The following is an 8151-nucleotide window of genomic DNA, read 5'->3' as shown; positions in this document are numbered from 1 at the left end:
AAATTTCATTAGAGTGGTGGAAAAAAAGGTGGGGAGAGGAAGAAGGAAAAAAGAAAAGCCTTCTGACTCTCTCTCACTGCAAAGTATAGATCCAATCACTCAATCAGGGGCTTTGTACTACGTAGGAAGGGGAAAATAACTCTCCCACCTTCCCCAATATATACCACTAGCTCTGGAAAGAAAACTTTTCTACATACGGATTTGAAATTCACCTGCTAAAAAAAAATACACATATGTTGGCTATTCTAGCAAGCAACCTGCTTCGTGGGCTCTTCCACAACAGTCTTCACTGATCTGAGAACGACGGTTTTGTCCTTCCCATAATTTTAAGCTGTATATATGTACTTTGGACAAGCTACCTAATTTAGCAGTAACTGTTAATCATATCTGTGAAAAGAAAAAAAAACCACTCTAACTTATTTATTAGAAGCTAAAAACAAGTATTAGTGGGAGGAGGAAACTTGGAAAGAGTCAAAGTCTGGAAGCATGGGATACACGAGTCCCTTCCGAGCCTCTGAAGTTCCCTTCTGCTCCCCAATCCTCTCCAGGGAAAGGTCTATGCCGAAACGTATTTGGCACATATTTGGAACACACTGGGTTTATGTTCAGTTCTTGGATGGGGTCTATTTATATAAAGTGAGGGGAAGAATTTGTATCATGTGAAGGAAAAAACATTCTTTTATCACGATCTGAATATTTCAAAGCACTTGGGTAAAAGTTATTGATCTAAAACTGTGTGAGAACTTGGACTTAATCTTAAAATTCTAAGCTGGTTACTAGCAGCTCCCAAAAAACCAAGCCAGTCCCTAATAAAATCTGTAGGGATTGATTTCATGGAGTGGGCCCTTTTTTTAAACAGTAAACATGACACAAAACACTAAGAAGAACTGAGATAAAAAGCAAGAATTTCTTGATGCTTTCATGCCTTGATTAGAGATATTTGATTCCAAAGAACAGAAACCCATTTTAATAAGCTCAACTAAAGAAGAAGTCATTGCTAACACATATTCTGTAAGGGGTTAATAACCAGAGTATATAAAGAAACCCTACAAACAACCACAGTAAAGCGAACAACCTGATTTTAAAATGGGCAAAGGACTTGAACACGTATTTCTCCAAAGAAGATACACAAATGGCCAACAAGCACATGAAAGGTACTCAACATGACTAATCATTAGGGAAATGCAAATCAAAACCACAATGAGATCCCACTTCATACCGATTAAGATGGCTAGTGCCAAACAAACAAAAAGACAGAAAATAAGTGTTGGCAAAGGATGCGGAGAAATCAGAAGCCCTGTGCATCACTGACCGGAGAGAATGTAAAATGGTGCCGTCCTTGTAGAAAACAGTACGGTGTTTCCTTAAAAAAAATTGAAAATAGAATTAGCATGTGGTCTGGTAACTTCACTTCTGGATATATTCCCCAAAGAACTGAAAGCAAGACCTCAAAGAGACATTTGTACACCCATTCCCATAGCATCATTACTCCAAAAGGTGGAAGCAACCCTAGTGTCCATCGGTGGATGAATGGATAAAGAAAGTGTGGTACATACGTACAATGGAATACCATTCAGCCTTAAAAAAAAGACAACATTCTCATCACATGCTATCACATAGATGAATCTTGAGAACAGTATACTAAGTGAAATAAGCCAGTCACAAAAAGGCGAATACCGTATGATTCCACTCACATGAGGCATGTAAAGTAAGCAAATTCACAGAGATGGAAAGTCGAAGGGTGTTTGCCAAGAGCTGGTAGAAGGAGAGGGTGGAGAGTTGTTTTTTAATGGGTATGGAATTTCAGTTTTGCAAGACAGAGTTCTGGAGATGTGTGGCGCTGGTGGTGGTAACACAACAACATGAATGCACCCAGCACTACTCAACCGTACACTGAAAATGACTAAGAAGGTAAATTTTATGTGTGCTTAACCAAAATTAGACTTTTAATTTTTAAAAGAGGTCATTAGTATAATGCTAATGGGAATATTTTATATGACCCACTTTCTATGAAGTAGCGCCAGACCCCTCATGAGAGTTCAAAAAATCATTAGGTGGCTCCTCCTCCATATATCTGTCTGTCTGTCCGTCTCTCTTTTTCAATGTCTCTCACTATTCTCTTCTTGATCTTCTCTGTTTCTGCTCTGTGGCAGACAGATGCTAAGAAAGTCTCCAGTAATCTGTTTTCTGGTACTCACATCCTTGCACAAGCCAGCTTTTGCTCAGTAATGCTGAGTAACAAACATCCCCATCACCAAATCCCTTTAGTGTGGACAGGACCCATGACTTACTCCTAACCAATGGAATATTGCAAAGGTGATGGTATGTCACTTCTGTGATTACATTACATTATATTGTAACTTGTGTCTTGCTGGCGGACTCCCCCTTGGTGGCTTGGATGAAGCAAGCTGCCATGTTGTAAGCTGCCCTGTGGAGAAACCCACATGACAAGGAACTGAGGCCCAAAGGCAAGGGCAAACCAGGAAATGAATCCTGTCAACAGCTATGTAAGTAAGCTTGGGAGTGGACCATTCCCAGAGGAGTCCTCAGATCAGACCTCAGTGCCAGCTGACACTTGAATACAGCCTTGTGAGAGACCGTGAGTCAAAGAAGCCACTTAGCCCATGCCCAGATTCCTAACCCATTGAAAATCTGAGATAATAAATGTGCATCGTTGTGAAGTAAGTCAGAAAGAGAAAAACAAATATCGTATATTAGCGCATATATGTGGAACCTAGAAAAATGGTACAGAGGAACCAGTCTGCAGGGCAGAAATAGAGACACAGATATAGAGAACAAACGTATGGACACCAAGGGGGGAAAGTGGAAGGGTACAGTGGTGGTGGGATGAATTGGGAGATTGGGATTGACATATATGCACTAATATGTATAAAATGGGTAACTAATAAGAACCTGCTGTATAAAAAATAAATAAAATTCTAAAATTCAAAAAAATCAAAAATAAAATAAAAATCCGAGCTCAACTCCAAAATCAATCAATCAATCAATGAATCAATGTATATTGTTTTAAGCCACAAATTTGATGATAACTTGCCGTAAGGCAATATATAACTAATACACGTTCTGTTCTACTCTACAGAAGAGCCTTTTCTACAAGGATTTTCGCTTTTATATTTACCTAAAATGCAATCTGCACCTGGCCACGGCACTGACCCTAGCTCCCAACCTGCTCCTCAGAGGCAACCCCACTGGTCTCTGGATCTCAGGTCCTAGTTCCTAGGAGCATCCAACTAGCCAGCTATGATGAAAGTTATTCATTCTAGAAGATGGGCACCTGCTGCTAACAGGTTTGCATCCCATCTGTCATCAGGACCATAGTGGAAGGTAGACTTCTTTTAAAGGCAGAGTGGCCAGGAGACCATGACCAGTGTCTTGAGCACATCATACTTGTCCTCTCCCTGTTTTCTCTTTTCTTTCTTTTGAAAAGAAGTTGAAAACTGGATAATTATCAAAGTTGCCCTGAGACTTCAGAATTCTTCCCCATGGATGAAAGAAATAGTGTAAGTAATAATAACAATATTCACATTATCTAAGCTTTGCAACCAACTAAATAAATAAAACTAAATAAACTGTATAATCAATATCCAAATTGCCTAATCTTGCAACTAAAATCTAACTTTTTATATATTTATATATTATAGCAGACTTCACAGATACCTGAAATGAAATTAGCACCCAAGGCAAATTTTCTTATTTAGAAAACTTAACTAAATGGCGAAATATTCACAGTATGGTCAGTTCAGCTTCAATTAGAATACTTGTTTGTAACATTCACCCCAAACTTTATTTTCCTAGGCATAAACACCAAAAACTCATCCAATAATCCCCCATATCACCAGTTTTTTCTTTGTGCGTATTTTGGTTACATGCCTAAAATACTTTTCAAAAGAAGTCTTTATTTATAAAATAAAGGGAGAAAAGTTCTTCTCTTTCTCTAAAGGCCTATTTTGCAATCAACAGAAGATGAGGGGATATTTTGGAAACGTAACCAGCGCGGAGGGAAAACTGAAATGCTTGGGACCTTGGGCTTTTGCCTAAATGCTTTTTTTTTTTCAGTCTTTTTATTTATTTTTTTTTATTGAGGTACACTTGATTTCCACTGTTGTGCCAGTCTCTGCTGTCCAGCAACGTGACTCCGTTACACACATATAGACATCCTTTTTTAAATATTCTTTTCCAATAGGGTTTTTTAAGCTGCTCCTGAGCGGAACCTGGTGGCAGCCGTTGGCATGTGGGTGCGTTTTGCTTAAACCAGGAGGTAAACTGCTAAATCCTCTGGTGTTTCCAAACACAGAGCAGACTTCTACCTCTTCTCCAAAAATGTTGCATAATTAATAAAATTCATATCATCAAACCAATTCTTTGCTCTTTCTGCTTGCAAAAGTCAAAGTTTATTTGCCTATTCTCCCTTTGAAGAAAGACACTTGTGATAGATGGTAGATGACAGTCCAGGAATTTTACCAAAATGACAGTACACGCCCTATAAGCAGCTGTGGGTTGGCTACGGTTCCGTCTTTTGTGCACATCTAGTGTAATGCAGCCAATGGAAAGAAACAGTCACATCTGAGTGTGCCATGAATCCAAAGGGCATTTGCACTGGGTGACAAATACACACAAATGCAGTTGCTAGAGGTCTCTCTCTGGCTTGCAGAAACAGGAAAGAAGGTGGGACACCTTTGACAAACTATGGCTTAAAACTGCTCTGCAAGTACCCTGTGTCTGATTTCAGCTACTTAGATATGGTGCAGCCGGCAGGCCCTGGACAGGAGGCATGGTAGGGTGGGACCAGCTGGTGCTTGGGACTCGGGTCAGGATCCACACCAGGAGGTACGTAGCAGTCACCAGTGTCCCCACCTCCTGTGCGCCAGTGGCCTGGCTTGCCTCACCACCCCGGCTACCCCAGCTTCCTCGCCTGCACGTGACACCACAAGGGTGGCCTCTCACAAGTGGCAGCAGGTTGGGAGGAAAGATAGCTGTGTCTGCTTTTTCCTTCCTACACAAGTAGTCTCTTACAGTCTGAGAAGGGGGAGAATCTCAAATTTGAAGGTTGCCACCTATGAGGCCATTATTGGTAATTTACACATAGTACAATGATGTGATGCACCCATGCCCATGATCTTGGGCATCTCATAGACATACATCTATACATCTATATCTATATAACTATCTATGTAGATATATAGATATGTACACAATAGATAGATAGATGATAGATAGATAGATAGATACAAGACTCAGCTATGTCCCAGGGTCTTTTCCCCCGTGAAGAACTGATACAACATGGAGCCCTTGGTTCTAACTGCTGGAGAAAATATCATCATTCTGTATTCCTGAAACAGTGACATTAGCACCAGATCTGCATCATCTGGGGTGACTTCTTTCCAAAGGCAGATCCCTGGTCCCATCTCAAGATTCTGGCTCAGTGAATCTGGAGCGGAAGCCCAGAAACCTTCATGGAACAGAAACACCCACAGGTGATTCTAGTGCAGCCAATAGTGGACTCATTCTGGAATCAGCATGTAGAACCACTCCCAAACCACTGAATTATTATGAAAATATAATGTTCTGGACTTCTGAAAGTCTGCGGTTTGGGAGACACCTCCCGTTAATTACGTCCTGATTCTACCAAGAAAATCTACAGCCCCTGGAAAAACTGCTGACACCTCTCCTTCCTTCCTACTTGCATTTCTTTTTTCCTTTACATTTCTTCTTCTTTCTCTCTACTTTTGTTCCTCTTCTTGCACTCCTTCTTTACTCTTACCTTTTTAAAAAATTATTTCTACTTTATTTCTCATGCTTCAGCTATGAGGGCAGATAGACTTTTCTGATATATTAGCCAGTCAAAGAGTGAGCTGACTGCTGTCCATATTCTTACCAGAAGAAAATGCATTCTTGGGAGCACAGAGATCCGTGGCCCCGGAAAGCCTCTGGGAGGCCCTGGGATGGATTGCAGTGGCTGCTACTGCATTTTCCAGTGTGTCACTACTCCCTAGTTGAATTCAGGTGAAAGTTGGGAAGATATGCAAACTGCTGACCCATGGGATTATGCTGCCAGCAGTTCTAGCAGAAGTCCCCCAACAGCCAAGATGCCCAGGACGAGAAACCAGTCTAAAAGCAGTCCAGCTTCCACCAGAAGCAGCATTCCAAAGCAGGCAGGCAGCAGGTGGACGCCCAACACCTACCGGGTTGTGGACAACTAGACCCTAAGGAGAAGCTTCCACTAAGGTCGTTCCTAGTGAGACCCGGCCGGCCACGTGCGGGAGGGCAAGAGGGAAGGGGGAGGGGGCACTGGCCGATCGGCCCCCGGTACGTGCCATGGATTTACACACGCGTCGTTGCCTGTGATCTTCACCTGTGAGGGTGAGTACTTCTGCCCTGGTTTACAGAAGAAGAAACTGAGATGCAAAGAGATGAAGCATAATTCTCCCAGGGTCACACCTTTGCTACATGGAGTCAACTGACACCAAGTTCAGAGCGGTTTTCATTTCACATCCCTTACACGTCTCAAAGGCTCTGGCGCTGCGAGGACCACCAAAGATTCAAAGAGGGGGAGGGAGAGTTGCCTGGTTCGAATCCACTTCTCTGTGAAGATATGCTGGGTTCTCCTCACATCACAAAACCACAGAGCTCAAAGGGCTGTTGGAAATCATATAGTTAATATCCTCACATTTAAGATGAAGAAGCAGAGACCCGGGGATGCAACGTGCCTCGCCGAAAGTCACGGGATGACAGATAGAAACAGGACTAGAACCAGCTCTTCTAACGTGCAGGTCAGTACGTTTCTGTCGCTGTGGTATTTTCCAAAAAGTTACCATGTTCATTTGAAAAATATATCAAAACTTCATATGTGGCCATGTAAAGCTTACCCCAAGTTGTTATCCTAGGCACAACATGAAATTAGCCCAGGACCTCCTAAAACATACGCCCCTGAATTCCTGCCTGTTAAGCTGCGTGACTGTCTCCAGGTATCTGTTCCAGTTGGAACCACCTAGAATTGCTACAGATCTGTCATCCCTTGAAGGACCTTGCCACGCAGCTGCTCCCCACCCGAGCTAGGCCTCCAGAGTTATCAAGAAGTTAGTCCTAGGAACCTCTAGCTTTAAGGTTAAAGAACCTCATGCCCACTTTATGTGAATGGTTGCTGAGGTCAAGAAAATGGGAAGCCTGCAGAGTGATACCTATACTCTATAGGTCTCAAACTCGAAGTCAGAAGATGAGAGAGAGGAAGAGAGAGAGGGAGAGAGGGGGGGAGAGAGAGAGAGAGAAAGAGAGAGAGAGAGAAAGAGAGAGAGAGGGAGAGAGAGGGAGAGAGGGAGAGAGCGAGAGAGGGAGAGAGAGAGAGAGAGGGAGAGAGGGAGACAGAGAGAGGGAGAGAGAGAGAGGGAGAGGGAGAGAGGGAGAGAGAGAGAGAGAGGGAGAGAGGGAGACAGAGAGAGGGAGAGACAGAGAGGGAGAGGGAGAGAGGAAGGCTAGACAATTCTCAGCACTTTCTAGTTCCCACTCAATCCTCAACCCCTGCAGGGAGTGTATATGTATATATGTGTAAATGTAAATTAATGTATGTGTGTGTGTAAATGTAAATCAGTGTGTGTGAATGTAAACCAATGTGTATATGTGTGTGTGTAAATGTAAACCAATGCTTCCTCTTTCTGTATCAGGTAACTCCTAAAGTTGATGCTTTCTTGCCCTGCTTCCTAATTCGTATCAGCAGGAGGATGGTCTGGAAGTTCATGGTGCAATGACACCCAGGCAACTGAAGCAGTTTGTGCAGCTGGGTATCTGAGACGTTCAGATCCACAGGATTTAGGCATAAACTTCTACATGACCACGAAAGCCTCTGCATCTGGCTTTTAGCCCGATATGTGCATTTCTCCTTCCTACCTGCCCTTCCCAGTAATGACTTACTTGATGCAGGTATTCCTTAGTGTTTGATGGGTTCCCTGAAGACAGGAACCAGCCCATGTGGCTTTTTGATGACTGTATCCCCATACTTAGAATGGTGTCTGGAACACAGAATGTAGTCAGAAAACACTTTCTGGACGAATGAATAAATGACACAGCGTGACATGATAGGACATTACGTAGCAAAATCGTTCTACTTCCACTCATGACTGGGGTCTCAAAACACAA

Source organism: Aethalodelphis obliquidens, unplaced genomic scaffold (genome assembly GCF_003676395.1).
Source record: "Aethalodelphis obliquidens isolate GAN/ISIS:26980383/991018 unplaced genomic scaffold, ASM367639v1 scaffold44, whole genome shotgun sequence".
Classification (NCBI taxonomy): Eukaryota; Metazoa; Chordata; class Mammalia; order Artiodactyla; family Delphinidae; genus Aethalodelphis; species Aethalodelphis obliquidens.
Note: the sequence above shows the minus strand (reverse complement) of the source record.